Raw genomic sequence first — 16,747 nt, 5'->3', positions numbered from 1 at the left:
TGATACTCAGAGGCCAACACTGACTGCTGTATCCTTCCAGTGTCCAGGTCCATAAGTCTACGAGGTTTAGTTTGAGGCTGGTAGTTACTCCATGTCCCCTTGTGTGGCCTCTTTAAGTGCAGCAGCTCAGCTTCACCTTCTTTCCAGCTTCTGCACAGGCAGAGGGGGACAGCTAGGGGGCTGCTCAGGAAGAGAGGCCATGGCCCAACTGGGGGACAGTGGGGATTCAGGGAAGGCCGTACCTGGCTAAGAGTTCCCTGACTCCGGAGAGGTGGTCACAAGCTAGGAGTAGACTGGAGGGCCAGGAAGCTGCTGCCAGATTTTCTGGAACATCTACAAGAGCACCTGAGATCTTCATTTTTTTTTAATTTTTGGTTTTTATGGCCATGCCTTGTAGCATGTGAGATCTTACTTAGTTCCTCAACCAGGAATCAAACTTGCATCCCCTGCATTGGAAGCTCGGAGTCAGGGAAGTCCCTGCTACTGCTGCTAAGTCACTGCAGTTGTGTCTGACTCTGTGCGACCCCATAGACAGCAGCCCACCAGGCTCCCCCGTCCCTGGGATTCTCCAGGCAAGAACACTGGAGTGGGTTGCCATTTCCTTCTCCAATGCATGAAAGTGAAAAGTGAAAGTGAGGTTGCTCAGTCGTGTCCGACTGAGCATGGGATTTTCCAGGCAAGAGTACTGGAGTGGGATGCCATCGCCTTCTCCGAGGGAAGTCCCTACCTGGGATCTTTTAATCTAACATTCAAGTACCTTCATCAGCTCTAAGCAACATGGGCCTCATTCATTCAGCTAAGCACTGAGTACCATGTGCCAGGCACTGCACGAGGCTGGGGGTGGGGTGGGCATACAGGCACTGGAATACAAGGGTTCTGATGGCTGGACCTCTGGGGCACAGAAGACAGGCAGCTGCCCCAGTGGAGGGAGGGCTTCCAGGAGGGGGCGAAGCTGCTCAACGCTCAAAAGCTGTGGGAGAAGGGGGCTGACTGGCCCCTGACCTGTGACCAGGAAAGGGTGGAGCATCTATAGTGACAGTTCCACTAGAACAGAATTCATGGGGGGGGACCCTAAATGGAACAGGGGGAGGAATGGACACTGGACAGGCAGAAACAATAGCAAAGCTGACTGCAATCCAAGTTCTTTGCTCTCATTCTCTGGACTCTCCCTGGCTGCTCTTCCTGGAATTTGGACTTGAAACCTTCCCTCCAGTCTGTTTCCTTGTCTGTCTGGCCTTCAGGCACAGGCAGGATTATTTTTTGTTCCCATTTTATTAAATTAGGGGAAAAAATGAATTACACAAATAATTACTTCTATTCCTTACACCTAAATTAATCACTATTAACATTTTGCAATTTGATCTCTGTCATTTTCCGCACATATACTCTCCCTCGTCAATGAATAATATTGGGTTGGCAACCTAAGGAACATTTTGGCCAACCCAAAAGATTGTTTTCAATCATTTGCTTTATAAGAGAACTGCCTAGAACCATCTGGTAGAAGCTCCATGGTTATGATAGATGGATGAAGCTGACAATGCCCAAACTGTCTAAACAGTGTTACCATCACTAGAAGTAGTCACTTAGCCAGATGTTAAGTGCCTCCTGCTGCTGCTACTGCTAAGTCGCTTCAGTCGTGTCCGACTCTGTGTGACCCCTAGAGGGATGAAAAAGAAGTGCACCAACCCTAAGTCTTGGCAAAACAAAACAAAACAAAACAAAACACAAAACCAACTCCTCCCCCTCACCCCACCAAAGTGGAAAGAAAGCCTGCAGATCTAACTGGCAGTCTACAAGACTGCTAAGGATGGTGGAGTCTGCTTAAGACACCTCAACGATGCAGGCCAAATCCAGTATAAGGACAAATTCTGTAAAAATTTGAAGAAGCCTTGGTTTCTTCAACAAATAAATGGGATTTAAAAGGGAGTTTCTGGGACTTCCCTGGTGGTATAGTGGATAGGAATCTGCCTGCCAGTGCAGGAAAACATGGGTTTGATCCCTGGTCCAGGAGGATTGCAGATACCATGGAGCAACTAGGCCTGGGCACAACTACTGAAGCCCACACGCCAAGAGCGTGTGCGCCACAGCAGGAGAAACCACCTCAAGGAGAAGCCCGTGCATGGCAATGAAGAGTAGCCCCCACGTGCAGCAACGAAGACCTAAAGATAAAATGAAAGGGAGTTTCTATTACAGAGTAAGACAAGACATATCAACCAAATGTAATGAGTGGAAATGTTTGAATCCTAATTCAAACATGCTAATGGTAGAAAGGCACTCCTGAGACAGAAAACTGAACACAGACTAGATATTGCTATTGTTGTTTAGTTGCTTAGTCGCGTCCAACTCTTTGTGACCTCAGACTGCAGCACCCCCAGGCTCCTCTGTCCATGGGATTTCCCAGGCAAGAATACTGGAGCAATCTTGACAGCATGTAGCAGTATTTAATAAAGTGTTTATAGGTGAAATAATAGGATGCCTGGAATCCATATTAAAATACTCAAGCCAAAAAAATAAAAAAAGGAGAGGAAAAAAAGTGCGACAGGGAGCAGCTGAAAAGAGTGGCAAAAGTATTGAAGTGGTTGAGGTGATGGGTAAAAGGGGATTCATTATATATTCTACTTTATAATGTATGTTTGAAAATGTCCATAAGACTTTGTTTGAAAAATGTATTTGGCTGCGCCTGGTCTTAGTTGCAGCTTATGGACTCTTAAGTTGTGGCGTGTAGGATCTTGTTCCCTGATCAGGAATCAAACCTAGGCCATCTGCATTGGGAGGACGGAGTCTTAGTCACTGGACCACCAGGGAATTCCCCATAATAAATTTTAAACTTGCAATAAAGACACACTTTGTGTTTTCCTCAGTGTGATCCCTTATCTCTAGGTGAGAAAAATGGAATTCCTAAATTTAAGGAGGGAGAATTTTTACCTCAACAGGAAATCACCAAAATTTTCTCCAGGTGTTTGTAATGAAGGGATTCAGGATAGTCTACCCCCAAAATAAGCACCTTGGCATGCTGAATATTTTAAGCCAACTGCACTGGAAAATCAGCAGGTGCAGAAAGGACTCCCTGACCGTCCCCTGAAGCAGGTCATAAAACTCTCATGCGAGAGGTGCCCTCCCTCTGCCCAGAGGGAAGGAGTATGTTTTCTCCAAGACTGAGGAACACCAAGAAGAATCTGAACACAGAAGCCTTGCCGTTTCCGCTAGTGACGCACTTACACTCCTTTCCATCCTATCACATTTGGTCACACCCTCCACTCTTCATCAAACAAAGCAAAACACTCAGGTTTAACCAGTTCTTCAGGTCATTTCATTATGAAGGCTCCTGGCCACATCAAACTTCAATAAATCTGTATTCTTTTATCTTGTTAATCTGCCTTTTGTTACAGGGTCCCAGCTAAAATTTTGATAGGTAGATATTTTTCCTCCTCTTACAGTAACAACTTACCTTCTCACCAGTTTTCCCACAATCCTTAAACACTTGTTGATATTTTAATTTCTGTTAATTTGATGGATAAAATGGTAGCGTATAATTGTTTTAAATGATGTTTTCCTGGTGGTTGTACCTCTTCATTCTTTTTATGCCACCTACATTTTTTTCTGAAAGCTACTTTTCATATCCTTTGCCCATTATTTCCTTGCCTTTTTCTTATTATAGTTTTTCATCTGTTGTTGTTTAGTTGCTCAGTTGTATCCAACTCTTTGTGACCCCATGGACTGTAACCTGCCAGGATCCTCTGTCCATGGGACTTCCCAGGCAGAAATACTGAATTGGTTTGCCATTTCCTTCTCCAGGGGAATCTTCCTGACCCAGGTATCAAACCAGCGTCTCCTGCTTGGCAGGCAGATTCTTTACCACTGAGCCTCCTGGGAAGCCCATAGTTTTGTCATATTCTGATACTCAATTTTTATTATGTTACAAGTATTTGTTTCCCAATTTGTTCCTTATATTTAAAATTTTTTATGCAAGCTATCTTGCATCCAAAGTTTTAAATTGTAATGTGACCAAATTCGTCATAATTTTTTTGCCCTGTCATAATTTTGCTGTGTCTTGAGTGACACCTACATCCCAAGTTCTTATGCAGATGACACCACCCTTATGGCAGAAAGTGAAGAGGAACTAAAAAGCTTCTTGATGAAAGTGAAAGAGGAGAGTGAAAAAGTTGGCTTAAAACTCAACATTCAGAAACCTAAGATCATGGGATCCAGTCCCAGCACTTCATGGCAAATAAATGGGGAAACAAAATAGTGAGAGACTGTTTTTTCGGGGCTCCAAAATCACTGCAGATGGTGATCGAAGCCATGAAATCAAAAGACACTTGCTCCTTGGAAGAAAAGCTATAACCAACCTAGACAGCATATTGAAAAGCAGAGACATTACTTTGTCAACCAAGGTCCGTCTAGTCAAGGCCATGGTTTTTCCAGTGGTCATGTATGGATGTAAGAGTTGTACTATAAAGAAAGCTGAGCGCTGAAGAATTGATGCTTTTGAACTGCGGTGTTGGAGAAGATTCTTGAGAGTCCCTTGTACTGCAAGGGGATCCAACCAGTCCATCCTAAAGGAAATCAGTCCTGAATATTAATTGGAAGGACTGATGCTGAAGTTGAAATTCCAATACTTTGGCCACCTGATGCGAAGAATTGACTCCTTGGAAAAGACCCTGATGCTGGGAAAGATTGAAGGTGGGAGGAGAAGGGATGACGGAGGATGAGATGGTTGGATGGCATTACTGACTCGATGGACATGAGTCTGAGTAAGCTTGGGGAGTTGGTGATGGACAGGGAAGCCTGCTGTGCTGCAGTCTATGGGGTCGCAAAGAGTTGGACACGACTGAGCAACGGAACTGAACTGATCATGAATTTTAATAAGAATGCTTAATTTTTTGCTCCCAAATGTTTGTCTTACATTTTCACACATATGGTTTATCTAAAATAATACGGTATTTTCTTCCTTTAGTCTGTTAGTTTGACCTTGATTTACTTGAAACATCTTGCATTTCAGAGATAAATACTATTGGTCAACATTCTTTTACTATCTTCAGTCAAGTTGTTGTTGTTGTTTAGTCACTAAGTCACGTACCAAATCTAAAATATGTAGGCAAGTCTTTCTTACTCTTCTTTTTCCCCTAATTTGGGACTTTCTGAAGCTAGGACAAGGGCAGGGTCCCTTATCCAGGGCCATGCTTTCTCACTCCCCAAAACACACACATGACTCAAGATTCTCTTTTTTAAATCCCACTGTGGGTATAATTCCTAAAATTTTGATCCGTTACTACTACTGTCACCCTGCTTATTTAACTTATATGCAGAGTACATCATGAGAAACGCTGGGCTGGAAGAAACATAAGCTGGAATCAAGATTGCCGGGAGAAATATCAATAACCTCAGATATGCAGATGACACCACCCTTATGGCAGAAAGTGAAGAGGAACTAAAAAGCCTCTTGATGAAAGTGAAAGAGGAGAGTGAAAAGTTGGCTTAAAGCTCAACATTCAGAAAATGAAGATCATGGCATCCAGCCCCATCACTTCATGGGAAATAGATGGGGAAACAGTGGAAACAGTGTCGGACTTTATTTTGGGGGGCTCCAAAATCACTGCAGATAGTGACTGCAGCCATGAAATTAAAAGACATTTACTCCTTGGAAGGAAAGTTATGAGCAACCTAGATAGCATATTCAAAAGCAGAGACATTACTTTGCCAACTAAGGTCCGTCTAGTCAAGGCTATGGTTTTTCCTGTGGTCATGTATGGATGTGAGAGTTGGACTGTGAAGAAGGCTGAGCGCCGAAGAACTGATGCTTTTGAACTGTGGTGTTGGAGAAGACTCTTGAGAGTTCCTTGGACTGCAAGGAGATCCAACCAGTCCACTCTGAAGGAGATCAGCCCTGGGATTTCTTTGGAGGGAATGATGCTAAAGCTGAAGCTCCAGTACTTTGGCCACCTCATGAGAAGAGTTGACTCATTGGAAAAGACTCTGATGCTGGGAGGGATTGGGGGCAGGAGGAGAAGGGGATGACCGAGGATGAGATGGCTGGATGGCATCACGGACTCGATGGACCTGAGTCTGAGTGAACTCCGGGAGATGGTGATGGACAGGGAGGCCTGGCGTGCTGTGATTCATGGGGTCGCAAAGAGTCGGACACGACTGAGCAACTGAACTGAACTGAACTACAGGGCCTAATGGTGCAAATGACTATTGACAAAGCACATATTAAAATGGCTTAAAGAAACTAGGAGATCATATTAAGCAACTGAGGATGTAAATCAATGGCCTTGGATGAGTTCCTTAACTTCTGTGTGCCTCAATTTCCCTAAATGTAAAATGAAACCAACTCCAATACTTTGGCCATCTGATGTGAAGAGCTGATTCATTTGAAAAGACCCTGATGCTGGGAAAGATTGATGGCAGGAGAAGGGGATGACAGACGATAAGATGGTTGGATGGCATCACTGACTCAATGGACATGGGTCTGGGTGGACTCTGGGAGTTGGTGATGGACAGGGAGGCCTGATGTGCTGCGGTTCATGGGGTCGCAAAGAGCTGGACACGACTGAGAGACTGAACTGAAGATTCTGAGTCACAGATTTGTTTTGGAAAGCCCATGATAAACTATATGAAAAGCAACCAGTACAGTGCCTGGCACACATACAGGTATTAATGTTTTAGCTGTGATCATTACTGAAACAGAGCAGAACGCTATGGTCCTTGCCCTCCATGTCCTCTGCCTGCCTTTCATCTGTGGAAAAACTTTAGACAAAGAATAATTTTAATCAGAAAAGTCAGAAAATGCAGAAACAAAGGAAAACAGTCAAAGAGACCAAATAATAATAGTTTAGTCATTAATCAAAGTCAGGGACCTTTAGCTCCTTCTCAAGGGATTAATATTTGAGCCACATCTTGTGAGCCATCTTATAAATATTGAAACCCGCCCACCAGGTGGAGGAAGTTAACTACATGGTGCCCATGATATGAAAGTGAAAGAAAGTGAAAGTGAAGTCGCTCAGTCGTGTCCGACTCTTTGCGACCTGTGGACTCTAGCCCACCAAGCTCCTCCGTCCATGGGATTCTCTGGAGTGGGTTGCCATTTCCTTCTCCAGCGGATCTTCCCGACCCAGGGATCAAACCCAGGTCTCCTACTTTGCAGGCAAATGTTTTAACCTCTGCACCACGAGGGAAGCCCTTAAAAACAAGAATCCAAGAACTAACATCAAAGATTTCAAGGGAGGAAAGGAAGCCAGGTTGAAAGAAGAAGGGGGAGGAGGTGGGGGGGCGGGTAAAAGGGGTGGCCTTACAGACGTCTCCGGCCACCTACAGATGCCCAGGCGTTATGGGACTTTTCCCTGGGCCCCCAGAGAAGGGAGGACTGGCACTCAGCCCTTACAGAAATCAGACCAGACCAGAACCAGAATTCGAGTTCTCTGCCAAGAGGAGGTGATCAGTCTCCAATCCTTAGCTCAGGCTGAGGGCCCTTCAACCAGATTCCTGCATCCAGGACCGTGGGACTAGAAAAACAGGGAAGGATAGGTAGGGTTAAGGAGAGGAAAGAGAGAGGGAAGGGGAAAGAGCTCAATAAAGTCTCTTGTTTCTTACCGGTCGGGGCACTCTGGCCAGCTGACCACGTCAGGAGACCAGGGACAAAAGGGTCCCAGTTGTGGCCGGTGGGTCTGGTCTATTGACAGGCAAGCTGGCCCCTGAGTACCCCGAGTGGTCAGGATGTCAGTCTCAGCGAAGAAGAATCCCACCAGTGTCACCATTTGTTGCAGGAAGGAGGACCCCTTCCAGGGCCCAAAACTGGGCTCTTGTCTAACACTTGGAAATGAACTGTCCGAGGAGACACATGTGCTGACAAAGCAAGAGATTTTATTGGGAGAGGGCACCCCGGTGGAGAGCAGTAGGGTAAGGGAACCCAGGAGAATATGCTGCTAAGTCACTTCAGTCGTGTCCGACTCTGTGTGACCCCATAGACGGCAGCCCACCAGGCTCCCCGGTTCCTGGGATTCTCCAGGCAAGAACACTGGAGTGGGTTGCCATTTCCTTCTCCAATGCATGAAAGTGAAAAGTGAAAGTGAAGTCACTCAGTTGTGTCCGACTCTCAGCGACCCCATGGACCGCAGCCTTCCAGGCTTCTCCGTCCATGGGATTTTCCAGGCAGGAGTACTGGAGTGGGGTGCCATTGCCTTCTCCGAGGAGAATATAAGCTGCCACAATTTCCAGAACTGGTTTCACTGAAACAGCAACAGACTGACCCTGGAACTAAAGAGTACTTAAAACACTGAAGATGAGCACGGTCAGACCAACAACCAACTCGAAGATGACTGTCTCTGTTTCTATGTGTAAGCCTCTCTTTGTCTATAAAACCTATTGCCCCCTGACTGCTTGCGGAGCTAGTGGGGGTGGTGAGAGGCAGGTGCCCGGAGAGGTGGGAGGGGGTGGGGTGCGGTGCTGTGCTGGGGGGCTGGAGGGGGGCGGCGGTCAGCCTTTGAATGGGTATCTGCCTCCTCCTCTTCCTCCCCGGCTTGCCAGCATCCAAAATAAAGCAAGGTTTTCTTTCCACCAACCTTGCCTCTTCATTGGCTTTTGGGCTGCAAGCAGAACCCCTCTTTCGGTTATAGTACTGTCCCTAACTGCTTTGAGGGCAGCTTCAGACGCTGGTGGGCAGCGAGGGGAAGTTCTCCAGGGTCAAGAGGCCAACTGCCGGTCTGGGGGTCTCTACTCCGCCTAGCGTTAGGCCCCTGCCTCCTTCTAGGCTTGAAAATGGCGGATAATACGACCACGCCGCAGTGACTAGGTGGCTGCCTAACCGGATTAACGGACGTGAGCTCCTGGAACCTCCCCTGGCTCACCAGCCTGCAAAGAGTGGCTGTTTCTATGACCCGTGTTTGCTTTCCACAGCTCCACCAATAGTAAGTGCCTAGCTTGTGACCGCCCGCCAGGTCCCCGCAGGTATGGGAACCTTCGCCTACTCTACTCCGCTTACCCCACGCCCTGCCGCCCGCAACGGCGGCGGCGGCGGCAACTTCGAACTCACACCGGGTGACCGACGGACCATTCACCTGTGTAAGGGGTCCGCCAAGACCAAATAGCCCCCTGGGCGCAGGCGCACTACGTGCTGCCCCCGGCTGCTGACCCCACCCCCAGTCTTGCTAGCCGCCCGCCCCTCCCAGGGCGGCCGGGGAGGGGCCTAAAGGTAGCACGGGCTCTGATTGGGCAAGGCCTAGCCACGAGGGCGCCATTCTCTTCCGGTCTGTGTGCCGCCAGGGTCTGGAGTGTGGAGTGGTGCCTGGGAGCGTTTTCTCAGCTCGCCTGCAGCTGCGGTGTGCGGCAGCCTCTTCGGGGGGCGTGCAGTCCCAGCTGGCCGCGCCTGGAAGCCCTCTGAGCTCAGTGGGCACGGCCCCACACGGGCGGTCGTTTTAAGGCGAGGAGAACGCTTCTGTGACTACCCTGTGCGGGTTAATTTTGGAAGTGATGGTTAAGGGTCCTGGACAATGAGTTCTCAGTCTGGAGAGTTAAAGGCACTCGAATTGTAGGTACTGATTTTGTTCCGCTGTGAGGGCTTCCGTTTGAGCAGTTGGTAATGAAGTTACAAATTTTTAAGAACATCCAAGTTGTCTGAAAACGTGTGGTGAAGGGAGCAGAATGAGAGGAAAGGGGAGGAATTCCTTTTTTATCTTGAGGAGTTTCCGTTTATAGATGGTGGCGAAGGAGAGAAAGTTTGGGAGACCTAACCTACAAACATATACCAAAAGTAATCCTTGTAATCCATTTTGATATTAGCTGGTGTGAGTAAAAGATTCCGAATGAAAATAACTAGGGTGAAGCCTAACAGATTTATTCCAAATGGAAACAAGGCAAATATTAGAGGCAAGAGGTACATAGCATGAAATGTTGAAGGCCCTGTGATATGCCTGATAGTCTTGTCCGTTTTAAGCAGGAACACAGATGAAGGTGAAACTGAAGAAAATGAGTCTTTCCCCAAAGGAGATAGAAGATGGGGAGGATGAGATGTCAGAAGATAAGGACAGTGGCAGTAGAGATGAGGTATCTATATGTACAGTGTGGAGCAGAGTAACTAACATTAATTTCAACAGTCAAAATCCAGAGTAAAGCACTTAAATTGCACTATTTAATTTGAAAAGTGGTTTTATGAGCACTTCCAACTAGTTTCACAAGCCCACTGTAAACTCCATACCAAAATCTAACAAAATCTTTTTTTTTTTTTAAATTGGAGACCACTCTTAGGAGCATAGATGCAAAAATTCTAAACAAAATGTTAGCAAACTGAGCATCAGTGTTATGTAAAATGGATGATGCATTGTGACTAAGTGTGGTTTATTTGGTAAAAGTGTTCTTTGTTTGAAAAGTGATAGTGATTACCTAGAGATACTGGTTTGAAAGACAGTTTCTTTATTCTTAAAATTGCTTCCTTAAATTTCATTAGTTTGCATGCCCACCAAACATAATGTTTCCATATTTATCCTTTTGGCAGGTATTTAGATCCCTAGAATGTTCTGCTTCTGGCTGGGTGAAAGTCGCTCAGTTGTGTCCAACTCCTTGTGACGCCATGGACCATACAGTCCGTGGAATTCTCCAGGCCAGAATACTGAAGTGGGTCGCCTTTCCCTTCTCCAGGGGATCTTCCCAACCCAAGGATTGAACCCAGGTCTCCTGCATTGCAGGTGAAATCTTTACTAGTTGAGCCACAAGGGAGCCTCTTCATTAATATTTGAACATAGATTAAGTTGGGTTTAGAAGAATTGAGGTGGGTGACTGGGTACACAACTAAAGAATATTGAATGCCTCCTCTGTGCAGCCACTGTATTAGGACTTGATACACTATCTCATTTCATCCTCACAGTGCTTGTTAGGTAGACTGAATGGGGTTAGTGAATGGAAAGTAAATTATCCAGGGGGCAGGGGAATGGTTGAAATAGGTGAATGGGATTAAGAGGTAGAAACTAATAGTTATAAAATAAGAAAGTCACAGGGGTACAGTACAGGGAATATAGTTAATAATATTGTAATAACTTCATATGGTGTGTAATCTGTAAAAATATGAAATCACTGCATTGTACTCAGATGGTAAAGAATCAGCCTACAATGCAGGAGATCTGGGTTCGATCCCTGGCTTGGAAATATCCCCTGGAGGAGGGCATGGCAACCTACTCCAATATTCTTGCCTAGTGGGCTACAGTCTATGGAGCTGCAAAGAGTCGGACATGACTGAGCAAGTAAACACAGCACGCACTGTGTTGTACACCTGAAACTAACATGATATTGTATGGTAATATCAATACTTCAGAAAAAAAAGGTAAATTATCCATACACACCTTTGATTGTAATTGAAAACACATTAAATGTGTACTCAGGAGATTTCTCTGGCAGTCCAGTAGTTAATACAGGGGGTGCAGGTTTGAGCCCTGGTTGGTGAGATGATCCCATATGCCTTATGCCCCAAAAAACCAAAACACTAAAAAAAAAAGAAACAATGTTTTAACAAGTTCAATAAAGACTTTTAAATGGTCCACATAAAAAAGTCTTTTAAAAAAATGTGTATTTATTTGTTAGTCTTTTGATGTGGGACTAAGGCCTTGTCTTTGACTCACTGTTGCAGGAGCTTATCTTTGTGTAAAGTATACACAGAGTGTATCTTCTGCAAGGCCTTGTCTTTAAAATTTGTTTCTTTAAGGCAAAAAAAAACTGACAAAACAACCCAAGAAAGCAATTTGAATACCGACTCCTACATCTACATTTTTACAGTTTTTTCCATTCTTTTATGGTTGCTCACCCACACCTAATATGACTGCAGTTTTTAAGCATTATCAAGTGTGTCCAAAGCGTTCAAATTTGTTTTCATAGATTCAATAACTTTTTGGATTAATTTTATTGGTTTATATGAAATTTATGTAATTAAAACTGTAATACACTGGTCATATACAAGCTTTCAAGCAAAGATAGCTGAAGCTTATTAAAGATTATTTCTGCTCATGGGGGACAGAAATGCCCAGGTGTTCTGAGTACCATGTAGTAGCCCATTAGCCATACATGCTTTGCATCTCCCAGGTATCAAGTTAGTAACTCTTGTTTGGAATTGAGATGGTCATTTAATCCTTTCACAGACGGAGCTTGGTGTGACGTAGTTAAGTGGACAAAGATAGGAGAGCAACTACTGTTCTGTGGTGTCCACAATGTGGTGCATTAACTCTCTATACCAGTCAGAGCCAAAACATTTCCTGATGAGTGTTTTTTGTTTTGAAACCCAGACTGTATTAGCTCAGAGGAAAATAGGAGTAGTCACATTATACTTTTCTTAAACTGAAATGCATGTGGTATGATTGTAGACTGTTGACACTGGCAACCCTTGGTTGTTCCTCTTTAAAATGTGTTGCCTGTAACAGTTTCCTTTGATTGGTGCAGCAAAAGGTCTCTTTCACATGCTTTCCCTGATCCCATGTCATTCCTATGGCCAGTGAACTGGTCCTTCATCTTATGCCTATAAATTTTGTTCATAACCAGTAATGCTAATCACATCATATTGTAGTTACTCATCTCTTCCTGTGATGTGGGTTGAGATCTGTATGTGTAATCAGTTATGTTTTATGTTTTGCTGGGTCTGCCATGATATCACAGATGTATGGATAGCTGAAAAAAAACCCGAAATTTAATTTCTTACAATTCAGGAGGCCAGACAGCAAAGATCAAGTTGCTGGCAGGTTGGTTGCTTCTGCCGCACCTCTCCTTGGCATGCAGATATCTGCCCTATGGCTGTGTTTTCACAAGGTCATCTACTGCCCATAGTTCTTCATTTTTGTATATGGTGAGTCTTCAGTGAGTGTTCTGCTAAAATTTTCATCTTTAGTCATTGAGTTTTGTAATACCATGCCCAATTTTTAGTGGCTCTGGATGGGGATTGATGGTGTAATTGGGAAGCACGAGGTCGAACTTCGGGGGCCTGGCTCTCATTCTTGTGTATGTTTCAGGTGCCAGTGTGGGGCCCTCTCTTGTGGTGTTTTGCAGAGCTCAGCGTGTCTGACTCTTTGCAACCCTATGGTTGGACTGTATGCCTCCAGGCTTCTCTGTCCATGGGCTTCTCCAGGCAAGAATACTGGAGTACTCCAGAGGATCTTCCCAACTAAGAGATGGAACCTGCATCTCCTGCATTGCAAGTGGATTCTTCACTGCTGAGCCACCAAGGAAGCCCCCCTTTAGTGTTTTACTAGTGTGCAGAGATTTGGGACTCCATAGGCACGTGGAGCCACTTAGACAGTTGTTGATTTGGTGTGTTTTCTTAGGTGGTATCTTGCATAGGTTTTAGAAACCTAGATCCTTTCCTGTAGAGATTCTGATTTGAAAGTTTTAAGTGAAGTCCCAAGAATTTTTTTCCCCTTTTTATTTCTTAGATAAGCATGCCAGGTGATCCTGGGGCTGGGAGCTCTTTTACTGAGAAATTCATCCTGGAGAAATCAGCGTGGACGCTAACATGTGGGCCTGAGCAGACTTTGCACTTGCTGACTGTGCAGTGTGACTGCCACCTCCTGGCCACAGGGGGAATGTCTCTTTATTGTTGCTCTTCTCTAGCTCAATTAGTAAAGAATCCACCTGCAATGCAGGAGACCCTGGTTCGATTCCTGGGTCAGGAAGATCCCCTGGAGAAGGAAAAGGCTACCCACTCCAGTATTCTGGCCTGGAGAATTCCATAGACAGTCCATGGGGTTGCAAAGAGTCGGACTCGACTCTCACTTTCACTTTTTCACTTTCCTCCTCCAGGTTGTTGTCCTTCAGAAGAATAGTAGGAAGATCACTACTGCTCCAGGAAATAAAATAAGGAAAAAAAAAGTTTCTCGGAGCCATTTCCTGAGAAGTTAATATCACCACGCAGGAAGGGGCCAAGTTTCCAAAAGACAGGAGGATTGCCAAGCTCGAGGACCGTGAGAAGAGAACTCTGGGGAGGATGAAGGTAAAAACTGTGAGTTGGATCAGTATGAGGGAGGTAAACAGACCCTTCTTGGGGCGTCCCTGCTGGTGACTACAGTGCCATGGTACATGGCTCTTGGAGGGCCTCTGTGGAAATACCACCCTTGGCGCCCCTGGCTGATTCCCCAGACTTGGTTTGAGGGATCCCAGTGGACATTAGGCTTCTTCTCTCCACATGACCAGATTCAGAGTTTTATCTTTGAATAGTGTATATTATTTGTTTCTCTCTTCGTGCTTGTAAACCAAGCAGGTTAATTGTCCCCTAGATTTGACTCTCAGTGATTCTTTTATCCTAACGGCATCTGTGTAACATTTTAAATGGTATTGCTTCCAAAGCAGTAATTCTCAGCATTGGTATTAAAATACAGTGGCAGTACATTTTTAATTATTTCAAAATAAAAGTTTGAAATGACAGTGAATTTTTTTGTCTTAGATGTGTGTATATAGTCAGACTTACGAGCAGTTACTCCCAAAGATGAATTTGTTATTTTCATTCTCAGCAAGTCTGTGCAGTAGTAATTGATTAGGTGGGTTTTCGTTTAGATTCTAGAAAAGAAACCTTGTGTCCTACACAGGCCAAGGGGAGATGAGCCTTTCGCTGGGGGTGGAGGAAAATGATCAGGCTCATGAGGATGATGACAAAGGCTGAGAGGAAGAGGAAGGTCACATTGCAGGTGAATTCTTTACCAGCTGAGCCACGAGGGAAGATCCTGGTATGGACTGCAGCGTACCAGGCTTCCCTGTTCTTCATATCTCCCAGAGTTTGCTCAAATTCATGCCCGCTGAGTCGGTGATGCTGTCTAACCATCTCATCCTCTGTCACCCTCTTCTTCTGCTTTCAGTCTTTCCCAGCATTATACCACAGCCTGGACCCGCTCCCATGGCTCGGACCACAGACAGTTCCGTGCTTTATTCGATGAGTTGGGTGCCCAACATGGAAGCATGTTCTGCTCCACGGGACTGAAGTGGCTGAGTCATGGTGTAGTCCTAAGGCAGTTTTTGGAACTGGTGGAAGAAGTTGAGTTTTTCACGTCCTCTGGAGGAGAATCTGTGCCTCAGCTCACGAGCAGAGATTGGGTCAGAGACTCTGCCTTTTTGGTTGTCATTGTGACACACCTAACCATGCTGGCTATTTCTCTAGAAAGGCATGCACAGGTGCTGGCACAACTGTATAATTCAGCTGACTCATTCCGGGTGAAATTGTGTCTTTGGGAGACTCATTTGGCACAGAACAACCTGGCCCACTTTCCTATGCTGGAGTTAGTTTCCGAAAATGAAAATGATGGCCTGCACTACATCCCTCAAATTAAAGAGTTGAAGACTAAATTCCAAAAAAGGTTCTCCGATTTCACACTTTATGAGAATGAACTGATACTGTTCCGTTCCCCTTTCTCAATTAGGACTCATAATGTGAATGAAGAGCTACAAATGTAAGTTAGTGAACTGCAGTGCAATACTACACTGAAAGCCAAATACCACGATGTTGAGATTCCTGAATTCTACAGACATCTTGGGAATGGTTACCCTAAATATAAACACCATTGTGCAGAGATTCTGTCCATGTTTGGAAGTATTTATGTTTGTAAGCAGCTATTCTCTGCTATGAAACTAAAGAAAACCTAAATGTGGCTCCCAGTTAAAAGATTCAAGGATGAATTCTCTGCTGTGTGTTGCAACGCAAGGTCCACAGCCTGATGTTGACTGACATCTTGTGGAATAAGAAAGGAATGTCAGATTTTGAATTTCAAAGCTGAAGAGTAATAAATTATGGAACTTTGAACAGCTATTTCTGTTTCCAAATTACATTTTTTTTCAATGTCAAAGTTAAAGTGCAATCTCTGGCACTGTATTTGTACCTTATAAGATATAAAAATAACATTTGATTATATCCTGGCGGTTTATTTTCTTCTATACTTTGCCTTTCTAGCACTTAGACTATTCAAATTTATAAACCTCTGCCCTAAAGGCAGCCATACTTTCCTTAAAGGTGCTTGTGAACCAGGGATGTGAACCAGGGAGTCAGCTGGAAGAATAGAATGTTTAGACACCTTGTGCAGCCCTGTCCCATAGGAAGACAGACATACCAAACTGACCGAGGGGCTCAGGCCAGATGTGCACTGACGGGCCTTCACCAGAGTAAATTCTCTGGGCATCACATGAGCCACAAGGTTGATTTCCAGGGGTGGGATTCCTCTTCCATTCTGCTAGGCTCTGAGAAGGCCAGAGAACCACCCTGTTGTCCAGGGAAGGAGAGGCAGATGGCATCAGTGACCCTCAGGACAGCCTCCCAGCGGAGGTCCTGGCCACTAAGGAGGAGAAACTCAGCTGGACAGTCACCGCGGAGTAAAGGGGGGTGGAGGCTTTAGGACAGATCTAACCCATGGCTCCAGTCTTGGCTGGGCCATCAGTGCTCTCCAGAAGTCTTCCATTTCTCTTGTCCTCGTGACCCCCTCTTCTCCCCCGAAGCCAGACTGTTCTCTCACTCTTGTTTGGTAACATCACCTACTAAATAAAGCCATGCTAGAACCCCTCCCCTCCCGTCACCTGTACACTCTTCGTGGATCTGCAGCCTCCTCTCCTCCTAAGGTGCCTTCCTCCTGCCCCTGACTGATCTCCACCCCTCACTGCACCCCAGTCTCCATCCCCTGCCTCTTTAGGGCTTTCCTCCATCCTCTACCTTTCTGTATTTCTGGGAGTTTTGTTGGCACTGGCTCCTTCCACCGAAATTAGACATGACCATGGAGAACGTCCCTGGTGGTCCTGTGGCTAAGAC

General features: G+C 45.3%; 1 long non-coding RNA gene across 3 annotated transcripts; it reads left to right on the top strand.

Annotated features, from left to right (window-relative positions):
- Positions 1 to 9,227: 9,227 nt before the first annotated feature.
- On the top strand, positions 9,228 to 15,862 carry LOC138434263 (uncharacterized). Of its 3 annotated transcripts, none has more exons than XR_011254697.1 (5): positions 9,228 to 9,526; positions 9,935 to 10,041; positions 12,681 to 12,817; positions 13,768 to 13,957; positions 14,817 to 15,862. It is a non-coding gene; the product is annotated as an uncharacterized lncRNA (long non-coding RNA). The 3 variants fall into 3 exon arrangements; XR_011254698.1 differs by having other exon boundaries at positions 9,235 to 9,526; positions 9,932 to 10,041; XR_011254699.1 differs by having other exon boundaries at positions 9,238 to 9,530.
- Positions 15,863 to 16,747: the final 885 nt, after the last annotated feature.

Source organism: Ovis canadensis, chromosome 2, assembly GCF_042477335.2.
Source record: "Ovis canadensis isolate MfBH-ARS-UI-01 breed Bighorn chromosome 2, ARS-UI_OviCan_v2, whole genome shotgun sequence".
In the NCBI taxonomy this organism is placed as follows: Eukaryota; Metazoa; Chordata; class Mammalia; order Artiodactyla; family Bovidae; genus Ovis; species Ovis canadensis.
This window is presented reverse-complemented; position numbering and strand designations above follow the sequence as displayed.